Source organism: Pinus tabuliformis, chromosome 7 (assembly GCF_031772625.1).
Source record: "Pinus tabuliformis cultivar Carrire ecotype Pingquan chromosome 7, CPIR1, whole genome shotgun sequence".
NCBI classification, from domain to species: domain Eukaryota; kingdom Viridiplantae; phylum Streptophyta; class Pinopsida; order Pinales; family Pinaceae; genus Pinus; species Pinus tabuliformis.
In genome coordinates, this window is record NC_142293.1 from 1384273142 (window position 1) to 1384290971 (window position 17830).

The window sequence follows — 17830 nt, forward strand, 5'->3', positions numbered from 1 at the left end:
TTTACATTACAACTACCTGCATACACAACTTTCATTCCTTATAATTCCTTTCATTTCAATTCATATCAACATATATAATATGAAAAGATGATGGAGTGAAGAAAACTGCGAAGAATGTTGTAAGAGGAAAAGAGATACAAAACAATTTAGAAGCAAAGTAAGTTTTAAAATGAGCATACTGGTTGTTGTCGTTTTTATCACTATACCTTTCTTTTCTACGTCCATGCATTTTACGATTTTTTATTTCTTTTTCTTGGCATTTTATTGATCATCTTCCGACATCATTTATTTATAGAAACATCCCAGTGCTTAAGCCTTTCCATTAGACATTCGCTCATCGTAAAGCTTAAATAAAATCAAATGTCAAAAATTCGGAAAATGAACTGTCCATTAATCAATATCTATGATTCTTAAAAACATTTAAGAGATTTTTTTATGGTTTAAATTATGTTATTGATTATAGAAATATATTTAAAATTTAAGGATTAAAAATTTAAATTTTGTTAGGTTTTTTATTACACTGAAATTTATAGGTTTCAGTAAATTTTTCAATTATTATCATTACTTTTTAAAGTAGTTTTATGGTGGATTCTAGCACGCTGGTTAGTTTACATGATCCATTCCCAATGAGGTGAGTATGAAAATCTAATATTCTCTCTCAAACACAAATCAAGGAATCAGGCTTGTCTGGGCCAAGGCTCTCATACCATGTTAGGTTTTCTATTACACCAAAAATCACAAGCTTAAGCAAACTTCCAAACCATTATCATTACTTTTCTAAGTGGTCTCATGGTGAATCCAAGAATAGAAAGTAATCCACATGGTCAATTCCCAATAAAATGATTGTGAAAATCCAACAAATTTTATACAAAATATATCAAAAAATATACTTAAAAAACTTTTAAAAAAATTATGAAAAAAATAATAGAGAAAAAAATACACATTACAATATAAATAGAATCATTATAAAACCTAAGTTTAAATTGAATAACAAAAAGATAAAAAATCCATTTTTTTGGATGACACTATCTGGGAATTTAATGTAATTATCTTATAACATGGTGAGGATTTTAATAAAATAATATTAAATCATGTAAATGTGTTTTGTTATATAGTGTGCTATAAAAAAATCCATTTTAAATAATCATGATATATATAATAAATATACAATGACAAATATTATAAATAGTTATATAGTATTTTTTTAGGACAACCCAAAAATATTTCGTATTCCTTCAATTTGGTTATATGATCTGGTGCTTTATCTTTTTGCATATCTACACATGGTTATATTATCCTATAATATGATTACTCTGTCTAGGGATCTCTAGTCTAATTAAAAAGTCTAGCTTAAAATCATGGCTTACAACAGATTTTTCTCCAATTTGGTGATTTACATAATTGACCTGCGTAGCAGAACTATGACTTCTCAAATGAGAAAGAATAACAGAGTTGGTACCGTTTGGATCACTGCTGCCATGTAGTTTTTAACTAAACTTTTCACACTTTTCTGCCATGCTGCTTTGTATCTACAAGCTCTACAATTATGACTCCCAATTTTTTGATTTTTTTTTGTCCGATCGAAAGATGGACGAAATGGGTTTTTTGGAAAAGAAAATGGAAGTGTGTGAAATTATTTAAATCCGAAATGGATTGCATCTCAAATAAAGAAAGAGAAATTATTTTTCATCTCTAACGCGACCGATAATTAACTAAAATAGTGGATTAATTATAAAGAAATCCATCTTGATTTATGCATGCATAAATTACATAATATCAAGTTAGAAATTCAAATTTTCAACAAAATTATCACAATCACATATTAAAATGGTTGAATTAACGCTCATAGGTGTCATTCTCCACTTTTTAAAGATGTTAAAATATATGAAAAAAATGAAACTAAGGCATATTTCAGTCACATATTCAGATATTGACTCTACACCCTAGCCTGGCCATGGCCAAGAAACCCAAAGATGATTTGTGGCAGCACTGAGGAGTGCATATAATGGAGGAGAGGCTCCATAAATCAGCCCATGGATTCATTTCCAAGGAATTTTGATTTCCGTCAAATATCGGTTCGTCCTGAAGGATATCCATTGACAACTTTGGAATTTGAATTGATTTAGGATCATGAATTAACAGACTATACCAACAACACTCTACAAAAGAAGAATGAGTAGAGTTCAACATCTCTACGAGATTTGAAAATTCTTTGATTCTCTTGCATTCACCCCTGAACGTCTGCAAGACTGGATACAGGTAGCCTCCATATATTTTCGATTACCTCATAATGTTAAGGTCCGATTACCTCATAATGTTAAGGTCTGATTTGACTATAGGGGAAAAGTTGCTAGCTTCTATTGCGATATCGTGGTAGGACGCAGAATCAGCCTCCTGGACAAAGATTGATTTAGCCTTCTGAACTAGCATGCAACTTTTTCTGCCCAGTACTCATTTGACAGGATTCTTCCTTTCAACATTCATCTTGCCATGTTCATAATTTTTATGCTTTTCCTCTCTTCTACACCATTCTATTGCAATGTGTATCTGGTTCTAAATTGCCTTCTGATTCCATGTTATTTGCAATAAGCATGGAATTCCTTCGAATCATATTTTTCATGCTGATATGATCTCAATACCTTGATTTGATGATCACTCTAGTTCTCTATTAGGGTTTTGAATTCTTTAAACTTTGCAAAAGTTTCAGACTTCTGCTTGAAAAACTAAACCCATGTATTTTTGCTGAAATCATCAATAAGAATGAGGAAGAAACAACTTCCACCAATCGATTGTATTTGCATAGGTCCACACAAGTATGTATGAACAAGCTCTAGTGTCTGCTTTTCTTTGTATACAACTCATTTCAAAAAAAATTCACGGTGTTTCTTTACCAAAATACAACACTCACAACTACTAGAAGGTTCTTTGATGGGAGGTAATTCTCTAACCATTTGTTTCTGCTGCAACAATATTAAACCATAGAAATGCTTTTCTTTGTATACAACTCATTTCAAAAAAAAATCACGGTGTTTCTTTACCAAAATACAACACTCACAACTACTAGAAGGTTCTTTGATGGGAGGTAATTCTCTAACCATTTGTTTCTGCTGCAACAATATTAAACCATAGAAATGCAAATGTCTAAACTGAAAGAGTCATCATCAATAATAATTAGAGCATGCAATCGTAAATAAATAAACTGACCTGGTGTTTGTAATTCTTGATGAGAGTAAAGAGTATGTTCCTTGTCATCTGCACATTTATATGAGATGCTTGCTTGGGGGCTTGTCATATATAACACAATCATGTCCCTGAAAAATAACCTTGTATTATTTTTGCATTAATTGACCAACACCTATCACATTATATTTGAGATCAGGGACATAATATACCTCTAATATTTTCTTAGGCTCCACCTACTTGGTCAGAATGTTGACCATTCCTTTGCCATCTACATCTATAATCTTGTTAGTGACCAACTTTACCTATGTCTTCACATATTGAGCCAGATTTGCAACCAGATTCTTGTTGCAAATAGCCATTGTCTAATAGCCAAACATTATCATAAGGTTGATGCATGTTATGGAAAGCTAGGAACATCGAGTCATTATTTTCCATAGTTACATTAACTCTTTTATTTCCTTTATTAGCTTTCCTTTTCCTACAACCACGGGCATAGTGATCAAATTTATTACAATAATAACATATCACCTTGGATTTATCAACTTTTTTATTATTGTTGAAGCTTCTGTGTTGCTTCCACTTTCTTGTTCATGCTCTTATCTCTCATCTTTCTAACCACTTGTTCTTCTGCCTTTTCCTCTGCCTCTTAGTCTACCTTTTCCTCGACCTCTCTCTCTTGAGATAAAATCTTCGCTTTTAAAAGTGGTTTTTAAGGAGTAATACTTATTTATGTTTATCCTTGCCTCATGCGATAGAAGTGATCTCATCAACTCATCAACTGTCAGCATTGTCAAGTTCTTGGCTTCTACAATAGTCACTACTGTAGCATCAAACATAGTAGACAAAGATCTAAGGACCTTCTTAACCATGGTTTTATATTTAATGTAATTACCATAAATATTTAGCTAGTTTATGACAACCAATCTGATTCATGAATGAATTGATATCCTTTGTTTCCTTCATATGTAGGCTTTAAAAATCACTCCCTACAACTTAACAATATTAATTTTGGCCATACCTTTATAGCTCACCTCCAAAGTTTCCCACATTGTCTTTGCTAAAGACATGGCCATAATTTCTGGAACGTTGTTTGGCCCCCTCCTTGTTCGATAAGCTACAACACTTACGCATTCTTATTTTTATTTTTCCTCCATTTCTCCCTCTCTGCATTAGTGAGGGCTCTTTTTTTTGCTTCATTCCTAGGTTCTGAAAATCCAAACTTGACATGCTTCCAAACATAATGAGCCTTTAACATTTTCTCCATCTTAATGGCCTACACATTATAATTCTTCCTTATAAATAATGAAAACTGCAAATAAAAACTTAATGAAACCATCTTTAAAAAAATCCCCTTTTCAAATAATAATAAGACCCTCATCTTCACCATTTTATAAATTTTGTGTTTTTTTTTAAACTTTAAAAAAACATACTACAAAACCCTTAATTATTTTTTTTAACTTTATAAAAGGCTCTTTAGGTATAAATACATCAATCAAAATTTTATAAAATAACATTTTTAAAAACACTTTCTAGAAACGTTTATGGAGGCTTTCAATATATTCAAAAACTTCTTTCACCTTTTATATGAGCAAGGCCTTTAACCTCCTTTATGTCTTCGAGTTTGGAAGTTTGGGTTTGCTCTTTTTAAAAAAAATACTCCACATTTTATATAACCAAGACCTTTAACCTTTATGCCTTCGAATTTTGAAGTTTGACTTTGCTCTTTTATTAAAAAAGAGCTCTCCACTTGATTAAGGTGGCATTGTCTAGTTGAGGCTTGCGTTATAATGTTTTCTACAAGAAAGTAGCCGGCGTTATGATCTTAATAAAAGAATATTAAAACTGGTAAACATTTGTAACTATATGTTAAAAAAAATATAAAAAAGTTTTGTTTATATGTTACAAGAAAGGTTTTGTTTTTTTCATTCTAAATAACAATGATATATAGTATAAGTATACATCATTTGAATGACATAATATATCATTAGAATTTAGAAGGACATATATTATAAATAAAGATGGTTGTTAAGTAATAAGATTTGAGTAAAAAGATGTTTGCGTAATAGAAATGCAGTGGCCTTGGCTCATTCTTCCAACTCAGCATAGAACATCCTAAAATCCTTCACCTCTAGCTTATTGGTAGGCTTATTTATCCATTTGATCAAACAAATTGAAAGGGGATAATTTCTCACTTGGGGAATTTTCTTTCAGACTTGGGTATATTTTTCCATGTCTAACATCTAAATAGGACTTCTTATGTTAGTAATCTATAATCCATCATGTAATATTCTTTGTATTGGTGTCAACACTAAGGGTAATCTTCTATGGAAGTAGAGATTGTTTTTCACCCTATTAATTGAGAGTATGAACTAAGAGTATTTGGAATTGTGCACATTATTTTCAAGAGTTGGAGAGTGTTTTAGGACTAGCTCATGGTGTTCTTGGGCTATAGTTCTTTTGAAACACTATGTCAATGACAATGACTCTTCTGTAGAGGTAGTAACGTGCAAGATCCTTCCACCCAAAATGCATGTCCATTTTGAGTTTTAGGGTCCCTTTAGCAATACTCAGCAAGGATTTGGGAGCTAGGGAGCTTATCATGAGAAGCCAAATAGAGAAGGAGATTTTTATCAAGCATGAAGAGGGTGTCAGTTCAACCATATGCAATAAAAGATAACATAATTTACCATGAGAGACCTATAAAAACTACACATCAGGTGCACTTATATACAAGAAATAGAAAAGTTGAAGGTATAGATGTAATGCTTTCCACCCTAACTACAAAACACAGATCTTAGGTTTCCATCTCATCAACACGTGCACATAACTAATTTTACAACTCAACGATTTCTTTGTTTTGAGAATTGACTAGTGTCACCAAAATGTAGTCACTTCTTTAAAGGAAAGTCCAAATTGAATGCTTTCATTTGCTTATTCTTCTTCATATGCCTTCCAAAAGGATATAGATATATATATATATATATATATATATATATATATATATATATATAGTGCAAAAAGAGGACATGTCTTGCAAAATGCACACTATCAAATTAGTATTAAGTGCCATACAAAAATAGGTGTAGGCCCTATCAAATTTCTCGCTCAAGAGAATCTTGGTTACTCTTGATGAGCCCCTCTACAATCCATATTTGCACTAAATCCTCCTATGAAATTTCAAAATATTCAAGATATATAACACATTAAAGGAAACAATGTTTTGACATTTGAAATAGGCAAAGCATAATAGCTCCATCTTAAGAACTGATAGAGTTATTTATCGACGCGAGGATGAGTATTATATTGAATCATCATCATCGTCAACAAGAAAAAGCAAAGGGACCAATAAGAACATTAAAAATATATGAATTGACCTTATCAACATACTTCATCCCAAAGCCACATTCCTGTTATATATCAGAGCATCAAAGTGTTTGAAAATTCTTTTAAAACTTCTTTTATTTTTCAACCTAGATTGAAAAACTAGAATTAGAAGAAAAATATCAAAGTTGAGAGGAGAGGTAACAAGATAACCTGGCCTACCATATTTTCGGTTGCAGTTCCCGAAGGACAAGTCGATGAATAATCAAAACTGGTCCCAGTAGGTAGTAGTAGATGCTATCCAATAACCCCAATGCCCCTGAATAACAGAATCCAAATTTTGATCAAATGTATTCTATTAGAAAAATATGGCGAAATATCTACTTCCAACCATATTTGAAGGGGAAAACCAATCAACTGACAGAAAAAATGTATACTATCCAAACTTTATTCCCCAAAAAATACACAGTCATTGCATAAGATACAGTTTTCAAAAAACATTGCTTGACCTCACAAATATTGAAAATTTGTCGATAGAACACTACCAATTTCTTTTGTTTATTTCTTCCAATGCTCCACCAAATTTCCAATGCAGGGAAATGTACCCAAAGACACCTCAAATTTAAAAGTAACGTAGGTTTTAACAGTGGTGGACCTACCAACATGCCAGGGGATCTCCCCAATAAGAAGTCCCAACTAGACCTCAAACCGTTTGGTGTAGGAGTCCCAGCAGTGGGTTGTACGGTATCGCCTTGACCATGGTTGCGCACAGAGGCAAGTAATATGTCCATGTTCATAACAAGGGTGTGACATGTGTAGCAAGCCAAGGAAGGTGAATGAACAGTTCTAACACACGGAGATTGAGGTGAGTGCACCCCTTGGAAACCTGTGAAAGCATGTGGCTAAGAAGGGAACACGCGAGAAAAGATGCATCACAAACTGGAAAGCAAGTAAGATAACAATTCAAAGTGATGGTTAAACCAACAAAACATCTCAGTAAGATTCATACATACTTATACAGAAAGAGTCCATACATGGATGCATAAGAAAACAGATACATATATCATTAGATTAACCAAGATAACTTAAATACAATAACAGTATATGCATGAAACGTGTTGGCTCTGTTATATTAAAAGTGAAAGTTCCAATCATACAGTACAACCATGACCAACCACTAGTCGGTGTAGTGGAATGATACAGTCACTGTCGCCTGCCCCTCCAAAGAGTTGTACTAGCTCTGCACCATGGAGAAGCCAAGGCTCATACAATACTCTCCATGCTTTCTCTAAGATACTCCTAACAGAAGCTTGGCTGACCAAAATCCCTTACAATGAGTTATGAGGTTCTGTGAATAAAAAAGGGTGGGGTGACCCTTAACATTTCCCTTTGTGACTGTTCACCTACCCTCCTGACTCTTCAACTACTCTATGACTGTTACATTCAACTATTGAAACTTGGACTTCCACTATACAAGATATTATAGACAATCTTCACATGTACCCATGTGAGGCAAAATAGGCTTGAGCAAGCCATGTAAGCTATCACTAACACTCGGATAGTTGTGGTAAGACCAAATCTTCGACATCCTTGTGATGATCGGCGGTGGCGAACTGATGCCAATCTTGGTTATCCATGATGGTTTCTGTGTGCTCAATGGTGGCATACTGCTGAAAGCGAACTCTTGCCTCTGTTATATCCGGGTACACTAATATGGCTCCTCTATCCAACTTGTCTCATATCATGTGCCTCATGGTCTTGAGTGTAGCTAGAGCAGCAAGATACTGATTCATAGTGTCTGTGTTGATATCCAAGTGTGTGCTCGTGACCATGCACATCAACTTGTTGAAATACATGTTCATCTCCGATCGGACTTGCTTCTTGTCTTCGCTTCGGTGAGTGTACCAAATGGGTGGGATTGCATGCATGCACACAATGACATCCATTCTCTTGAATACCCTTATCGCGTTGTCACCTCATAGCCTCAATCTCCAAATCTTCTTTCATCATAAGTGGATCTGCTTGAGCTTGCAACTTTGTTCTGCCATTGCGCTGTCAACAACCTTCCTCTTGCATTTGTCGCATGCAAGTATGCTACCTTCTGCTGCTACTGATGGTGCTTCTTATTGTGACACCGTTTCCATTTCATATTGATATCCTTTTCCATGAACAAATTTATGTCTTCATAGATAGGCAAGTTCTTAGACACTTGATCGACTACATCCCCATTGTGCTCTGAACAGTGTCTTCGACTCTGGTCTCCTAGAAGCCATTGTACCTGTGTAGCTGAGAGGCAGACGAACATCTGTGATACTCTGAAATAGCTAAGCTAAAAGTTCCTAAGACTCCTCGATGCAATGTGGGATGTTAGAGCTGCAACGTTGATGTGAGGAATGAGCTCTACAACGTCTGTTTCATGATTTTTTATAAGATCACGGTTATGACACACATGCCACAAATATAGGAAAAGCGACACTTGGTGAGAGGTTTCTAAAATGAGCTTTGCATGTAACCTCCAGCTACTAAAAATAGATCCTTAGATCTAGGGATGCCATTTGCATGTTGCCTTTTGCTATTTTGGGAAGAGAAGCCCATGCATGCAAATCAATTTTGCTTGGTACCGGAGGGAACTCATCAACCTGAAGGCACATGAAACAGTTTGCTTGATTGAGAGAGTGATTTGTGCAGTTTCTAAGAGGAACTGGGTTGGCTGTCCCAAAGGGATCACATAATTTCTGGGATGAGTAGGTGACTGCTGCCTAGAATTGCGCAATTTCTCAGTTGAGCTGCAGCATTGGGCCAGATTACGCAATTTTCCCAAGGAAGATTGTCTGGCTGCATTGTGTGATTTCTGAGCTCAGTAGGATGCCCAACAGATTTGCACAATTTCTGGAGGGAAGGCTGGTTCCCCACCAGAATTGCACAATTTTCTAAGGGAGATGCTCAGCGAGCAACTAGCCCCAGTCTGGAATGGTAGCCTATGAGGGGAGTGAAGAAAAATGACATGCACAGGCTAGAAAGTTGTTGAAAAACCAATGAAGCCTATGTACTTGACAGTGCAAGACATGCTGCTAGGATGGTTGGTAGGGATGCTCCAAAACGAAGCTAAAGAAAAATTTTGGAGGATGGTTGTAGCCACTACAACACTTGGTGACAGACTAGTAGAACTCCAGCTCTCTGAATGGACCTTGTTCATTGAAAGAAACTCTAACACCTCCGGAAGTATTTTTCATTTCTTTCATCATCTCAACTTCCACACTTGTTTGATTGTAAGGTGTAGCATATGCCAAGCTCTTGGTCAGTCGGAACACATTCCAATCCAATGCAGCATAGTTTTTTCGATTGGGATGCGGGGTATATTGGTGCACAAGCTTTATGGTCATCATAGTTTTAGTTTCATCTCTGGTGTTTCTTCGCTACCAGCAGACCTCCACAGTACCTTGATGAAGTCATGCAAGAAAACAAGCATCACTCTGCTACTAATGAGACTGGTCAATACCCCGGCAGAGTTACTTTCATCACCTCTTTGTGCAGAAAGCCTTTCTCTTATTTCGCCTTATTTATTTTTTCATTTTTTGAAATTTTCACATTTTCATTTTTTTCAGTTTTCATAACTCTGCATAGCACTTATTCATTTCAAAGGCAAAAGAGGGATCCCAACTTATTGAGATCAGAAGAGGTTGTTCCTTCATAGAAGTACTTTGTATATACCTCTGACATGCTTGTTAAGGTTTTCCCCCTCACCTTACTCTACTTGATTGAGCTGACAAGGATTAACCCAAAATAACCGACTCAAGTAGGTGATACTAGTTAGCACACAAGCGTTGTGTTTTCATCAAGGTTCACTTTGAACAACACGTATTTTCCATTGGTGTATCATGGAATGAAAACATCAAGTTCTTCATACAGAGATAGGATAACAGATAACCAGGTATTGATAACTACACAAGTCCTCTTGTACTTTGCCTTGCTTGATTCAAGAGTCGCATACGGTCCACGTGAAACTAACCTACGAATGCAATCAAGCAAACAAACTAGAAAACAAATAAAAAAGAAGTAAATGTGTAATAAAAGCAAGTAAACAAACAAACAAGTAAGCAAGCAAACACATAAGGTACGAAAGAAAACATGTGTGAAAGAAAACATGTGTGAAAGAAAACACACAAGGTAAGAAAGCAAACATGCGTGAAAGCAAACAAGGTAAAGCAAACAATACTCCTACTCCTAAGTTAACAGTGCATGGGTCTGATCACGTGAAGTGATACTTCCAATGCAACCACTGGCGCATTGGTCGAACCATGTTGGTTAAGGCATGGTTCGTGAACAACGCAGCTATGCGAACCAACAAAAATGAAAGATATAATAGTGAAGCCAAACACACTTCGGGTTTAAATGCGTCCACAGAACATAAGTGAGTGCAAGTGCATGGAATGTGGTCCGTGGACTTACCATGGCATTGTGTGACACTGCGTGCAAATGTTAAGCATATGCACACTCTTGACTTTCACATGTAAGCAAACGAAAGAAACAAAGACAACTTGTGTCGCGCACGCGTGCTTGCTGTGTAAAATTCCTCCAATGCATGAGCAATGGGATTGTGTAGTTTGAGTGGAGGAAGTGAAATTTTAGACTTACATTGTTCTTCGGTGCATCCAGATGAGTGATGAGGAGCCTTGCATGTTTCAACAATTTCCCAATCAGAAGTGAAGTGAACCTCAAGACAACGAGGGCCTGACATAGCCATCAGCTCGGGCTGAAGTGTTTCGATAGCTTGCGGAGTTTTTACTTCGTCGATAGATAGATCATCATGTTAGTTGTCACTAAGGGGGGATAGACTCTAATGTCTCCTTTCCCCTATTGTGTCATATTTGTTGACATGAAGTGATCCGATGGTTCATTCTCTCCTTGGTATTACTGACACTTGATCCAGGGCTTAACACCCGATTAGTCCATGATCTCTGTTTAAAGAGCATGGAGGGTAATTTGTAGGGTAACCATTCCTAAGAGAAGCTTATGTAAATTTTCATTCTTTTATTAATAAATTGCCTAAAGTTGTCACGTTGGCTCAAGCCGTGGACTGTTTCCCTCTTTGAGGGTTTTAACCATGTCAAGAATACTGGTGTATTGATCTGTGATGTGTTTGTGAGTGGTGTCCTTTGGTGTTCTGTCTGAGGAACTTACCCTGTAAATTCTTACATGTTATCAGAGTTATTTGAGGGCTTCATTTGTTGCTAATCCAAATCTGAAACTTGTACAACTACATCCAACTATCATTTCCTAGATCTATTGTTTCTGACTGCTTTCGGACTGAGAGGACTGCTCTATTGTGATAAGAGCATCTGTTCCAGTGAGGAACCCCTTTCATTTCATGCGAAAAAGGTTTCTAGTATCCCTAGCTACATCATTTTAAAGGTCTCGAGGTATACAGTCTTTATTTGCAGTTCTAGCTATTCATCTCTGTCTTTATTTCGTTTTATTTAGCTCTCTATTTTTTATTATCGGATCTATACCTTTCATTTCTGTGTATACTCTTTGCCCCGCGACTCTGTGCGATTTGCGCAAATTAGAAACAAAAAGGAAGGATTTTTCTCATGCGTATGCTCTTTTCTACCACGCCTTAGTGTGATCTCGGAAAATTAGAAACATTGAGGAAAATATTTAGTTTCCGACTAAAGCTAACTTCAAGCTATAAGGTTTTTTTTTTGTATGTTTGTGTTGGGTTTTGTGATTTTTGTTTGTAGGCAGAAAAAAACTTTTTCAAGTAAGCACGCACCCCAAAGCTTCAGTGACTAAAAAAAAAACCCTTCTTCTTTTCCAAAATTTACTAACTTTTTAAACTAACTCACTTGGTCCAAAATTACTTTATGATAATAGAGGTCTTGAGTTCAAGTCTTTCTTTTTGTTGAGTTACTTTTTCAAAAAGCACATGTAACTTATGTTTTAAAGTTACTTTATGTAAAAGTGTTTTCACCCATTATAAAAAGTGAGTCATTTATAATTCTAAAGTCTCTTTATCTTTTATTTAAGGTACAATTTAGTAGGTAGCTCATAAAGTACCATTATAAAATGACTTTCACTTATTTATAAAAGTGAGTCACATTAAAAAAAAAAAAAATAATAATAATAATAATAATAATAATAATAATTAAAGTGAGCTAATTAGATTAAGTTTGGAAAGTGGGGGGGTGGATTCTTTTTAAATATAACATTATCATTCATTTCCACACATTCACGCACTTTGTCAGCATCTTTGACAACTTTTCTTCAAAAATTCATAACTTCTTCATCTAGAAGCCGTTTTCAGAGCCATTTTTTTTAATCAACCTAATTTTTCGAGATCTTTCCATTGGATCACTTAGTTTTAGCATCTACAGCTTAAATTTCTATTAAAATGGAAATTCCATGTTATTCTTGACAGCACCAACTACTTCCAATGGTGCTCCTACTTTGTGGATTTACTTAGAAGTAAAGGTCTTTACAGAATAGCCTCAGGCCAAGAAACCAATCTTCAAGATGAAGATAAGGCAGCCAAATAGGAAAATAGAAAATATCAAGCACGTGAGCTGATAGGGATGTCTGTTTCTCCAGACCTTAGATTCCATATCGCAAAACTTGATACTCCTAATGAAGCAATGAAATAGCTCACTAAAGTTTTTGGAATTAAAAATGAAATTAGAGCCCATCAACTTGAAAATGAGTTGCTTAAATTGGACCCCAATAATTTTTCTTTCATCGAATATTTTTTATCCAAGTTCAAGACCCTTAGACTTCTCTTGGAAGGTGTTAAGGTTAAGAAATAAAATGGTAGCCTTATCTATTCCATTCTTACTAAGTTGGGACCATCCTACTCTGTGTTTGTTTCCACCTTCCATTCTACTAGAGAAGCCTTTATTTCTCAAGGAAAAGACTACAAGTCCCCCTCTTTTGATGCCTTTTGTGATTCTTTAATAAGAGAACAAGAAAAGCTCTTATATCTTGGTCTTCTTAATCCTAGAAACTCTTCTAAGAAAGCCTTAGCCACCCAGCAACAACCAAATTCAAAGAATCATAAGAAGCAGTATCCTAAAAAGAATGGTCCTAAACCAAACAAGATTCCTAAGCAGTTTTAGTCTCAAAATGAAAAATCATTTCAACAAAATGATAAGACAAATAAAAACAAAGGGAAGAAGACTGATAGACATTGCCACTTTTGTAATCAAGATGGCCACTTAGAATCCAAATGCTTTAAGAAGATGGAAGCCTTGGAAGCAGCAATGAAGAAACATAACATCCATTTGGTGCACTCTTCAACTTCAACTTCATCTTCAGGAATAGCACTTTCTGCATGTGGTTGTCAAGCATCTTGATCTGGTTATGCACTAAATGTATCTTCTTCTTCTCATTCTCATGAGTGGCTCATTGATTCTGGAGGTTATTATCACAAGGCCAAAAACAAAGCCATGCTTTCTTCTTTAAATGATTGTAACACCAAGAATATATATGTTGTTGATGATAGATCTCTTAATGTTATAGGGACTGGAACTGTTCATCTAGACAATGGTAAATTTGATGATGTACTATGTGTTCCAACCTTATCCTGTAACCTTCTATCTGTATATCAAATAACTCATTCAGGTGAAGGTAAAATCATTGAATTTTCACCTCACGATGTTGTAATTAAGGACCTAAGAGATCCTAGACAGATTTTAGCTACTAGCATTACTGATGATTCTACAAGGTTGTATAAGTTTAACAACTTTGGGTCATCAAATATTCCCTCAATATTTTTTGCTCATAATGATGCAGTGAGAAAACTTTGGCATGAGCAATTTGGTCACTTAAACTATCGCTCACTTCATAATCTATGCAAAGAAAATATGGTGACAGGTATTCTAATGGTATCTTGCAGAGATGGTGTTTGTTTCGGATATGTACTTAGAAAACATCATGGGGATAGTTTTGAAAAACATGCCTCTTGGCATGCCTCAGCCCCTTTACAACTTGTGCATAGTGATTTATGTGGTCCACTTCCAGTTGTTTCATTCTCTGGCTACAAGTATTTCTTAACTTTCATTGTTGATTTCTCCAGACGCACTTGGATATACTTCTTAAAACTCAAGAGTGAAGTATTTAACATGTTCTTTCCCTTTAAGGCCTTTGTTGAAAAATAATCTGGACATCAAATTCTTAAGCTAAGATCTGATAATGTCAGAGAATATGTTAACAAAAAATTCATCAACTTTTGCACTGAGAATGGAATTCAAATGCAACATACTGTTCCATATGCTCCACAAAAAAATGGTGTAGCTGAAAGGAAGAATTGGACCTTAAAGGAAATGGATAATTGTATGCTTCAATCTAAAGGACTTAGTCTTAATTTTTGGGCAGAAGCAATTAACTATGCAAATTACATAGTAAATCACACTCCTACTAAGGTTTTAAAGAATATCACTCCAAAAGAATCATGGAGATCAATTAAACTAGATGTAAGTCACTTTCGTGTTTTTGGAAGTGAATCATGGGCCCATATTCCATATGAGAAACATAAAGCTTTAGAACCTAAGAGTGAAAAATGTATTTTTGTTGGATATTTTGAAGATGTCAAAGGATATAGACTTATTCCACTTAAGTCCAACAATGTTATCATTAGAAGAGATGTAAAGTTCGCTGAAAATATATCAATCTACGAGCCTAGTTCGGCGGATGTGCTACCTCTCTCTATCCCTTCTGCTTCTGAAAATATTTCTTCTTCAGATGATTACAATGAGGATGACAATGAGGATGACAATCCTCCCCCACCTTCTTAGAATCCTCCTTCAGCTCCTCAACTTCCAAAATGGGTCCGTGCTACTCAAGATGTAGTAGGTGCTCTTACTGGTGATCCTATAGATCAGCGACATACATGTTCTCAGTTCGATAGAGTCTCTTCTTTACTGGCTCAAGCTTTAGCGAATTATGATCCTAACACCTTTGCAGAAACTCCAGGCCATCCAGATTGGGATGCAACTATGAACGAAGAATATCGTTCATTATTGGTAAATGATACATGGGATCTTGTTCCTCTTCCAAAGGTACGAAAACTTGTTAGATGCAAATGGGTCTACAGAACCAAGTATGGACCAGATGGAAAAGTTGATAAAAATAAAGCTCGTCTTGTTGCTGAGGGTTTTTCACAAGTTGAAGGCATTGACTATACTGAAACCTTCTCCCCTATTGCCAAATGAACTCTATTTGCCTTATTATTTCCCTTGCTGCCTCTTTCGAATGGGAAGTTCATCAGATGGATGTTAAATCTACCTTCTTGCATGGGGACTTGCATGGAGAAATATATATGGAACAACCTACTGGCTTTATACAAATAGACTCCAGCCTTATATGTCAGCTTAAGAAATCCCTTTATGGTCTCAAGCAAGCCCCTCGGGCTTGGTATGTCAAAATGGATAGCTTTATTTTACAAATTGGCTTTTTTAGGTGTCATTCTAACAATATTGTCTACACCAAGAAAGTGGGCAAGTATCTTATCATTCTTGTTCTTTATGTTGATGATCTTATCCTTACTGGTAATGATCCCAACCTTATAAACCATGTGAATTCCAACCTTAAAAAGAAGTTTGAAATGACAAACTTAGGACACTTGCATTATTTTCTTGGTCTTCAAGTCTTACAATCCAAGGAAGGTATTTCCCTTTCCCAGTACAAGTATGTCTATGATCTTCTACGCCATTTTCACATGGAAGACTGTAGGCTAGCCCCTTTTCCCATTCAGTCTAGAGCCAAACTTTCAGTCACTTGTACTTCCCCTGAAGTTGATGCTACCTTATACCATCAACTTGTAGGAAAACTTTTGTATCTGACCCATACTCGTCCTGACCTTCCCTTTGTTGTTGGCCTTATTGATCTATTTATGAAAAACCCACATGAAAGTCATTGGAAAGAAGCTAAAAGAATACTTCGTTATGTTTGAGGTACATTTCATTTTGGGATTTATTACAGTGCAGAAGCATCTCCTCTATTGGTTGGTTTCACTGATTCCGATTGGGCTGGCGACCCTAATGATCAGAAGTCTACTGCAAGTTATGTGTCCACTCTTGGTTCAAGACCTATTACATGGGATTGCAAGAACCAAAGTGCCATTTCTTTTTCTTCAATAGAAGCAAAGTATCATGGTGCCGTAGAAGCTAGTAAGGAAGCCCTGTGGCTTCGTCAAACCCTGTCAGAGTTTAGCTTTCAGCAGTAGCATCTGATTACACTTTGGTGTGATAATCAAAGTGCCATTCAAGTATGCAAAGATCCAGTCTAACATCAGTGCAGCAAACACATTGAACTACACATGCACTTCATCAGAAAGCTCATTCATGACCATGTCCTTGAAGTGCGATATTGTTCAACAAATGATCAAGTTGCAGACATCTTTACAAAGGCTCTCACATAGGTGAAGTTTACTAAACTTCGATTTATGGTTGGAGTTCAGGAAGTTGTCACTAAGGGAGGATAGGCTCTAATGCCTCCTTCCTTATCCTATTATGTCATATTTATACATCCTTTAATCCTATCCCAAGTTGTTCTTAAGGGGGGGTGTTAGTATATTCCGACACATAGGAAATAGTTAAGTATAACTTGGTCTAGTGTAGAGTTAGGTAAAGTGTGTTTCTTTACTATGTACTTTTGTAACTTACAATCTGATGGTCACGATATGTTCTAGACATGAAGTGATCTGATGGTTCATTCTCTCCTCGATATTACTGACACTTGATCCGTGGCTTAACACACAATTGGTCCATGATCTCTATTTAAAGAGCATGGAGGATCATTTGTAGGGTAACCGTTGATGAGAGAAGTTTATGTAAATTTTCATTCTTTGATTAATAAATTTCCTAAAGTGGCCACGTTGGCTCAAGCCGTGGACTGTTTCCCTCTTTGAGGGTTTTAACCACGTTAATAATATTGGTGTATTGATCTGTGATCTATTTGTGAGTGGTATCCTTTGGTGTTCTATCTGAGGAACTTACCTTGTAAAGTCCTACACATCATAGACCAGTGTTTTAGACATATTAACAATGATTGAATTAACATTGTGATCAGATGAAGAAGTAGAGAGATGATGACAACCAAGATCAAAAAATTCAGGATGATTGTTGGCATCCTCATGATTTGATGAATCACAAAAAGGGGTAGATGAGAAGGAAGAATGTTCACCCTCTCTGTCTCCAGAAAAAGCAGATGAAAAATCAAGTGGATCTTCAATGAATGATTTTTCCTCTCCATTGTCAAATGATGGACTGAAATCCATTATGTTCTATGGATGATCAACAATGAGTGCATCCATAGATGGAGATACACATGGCAA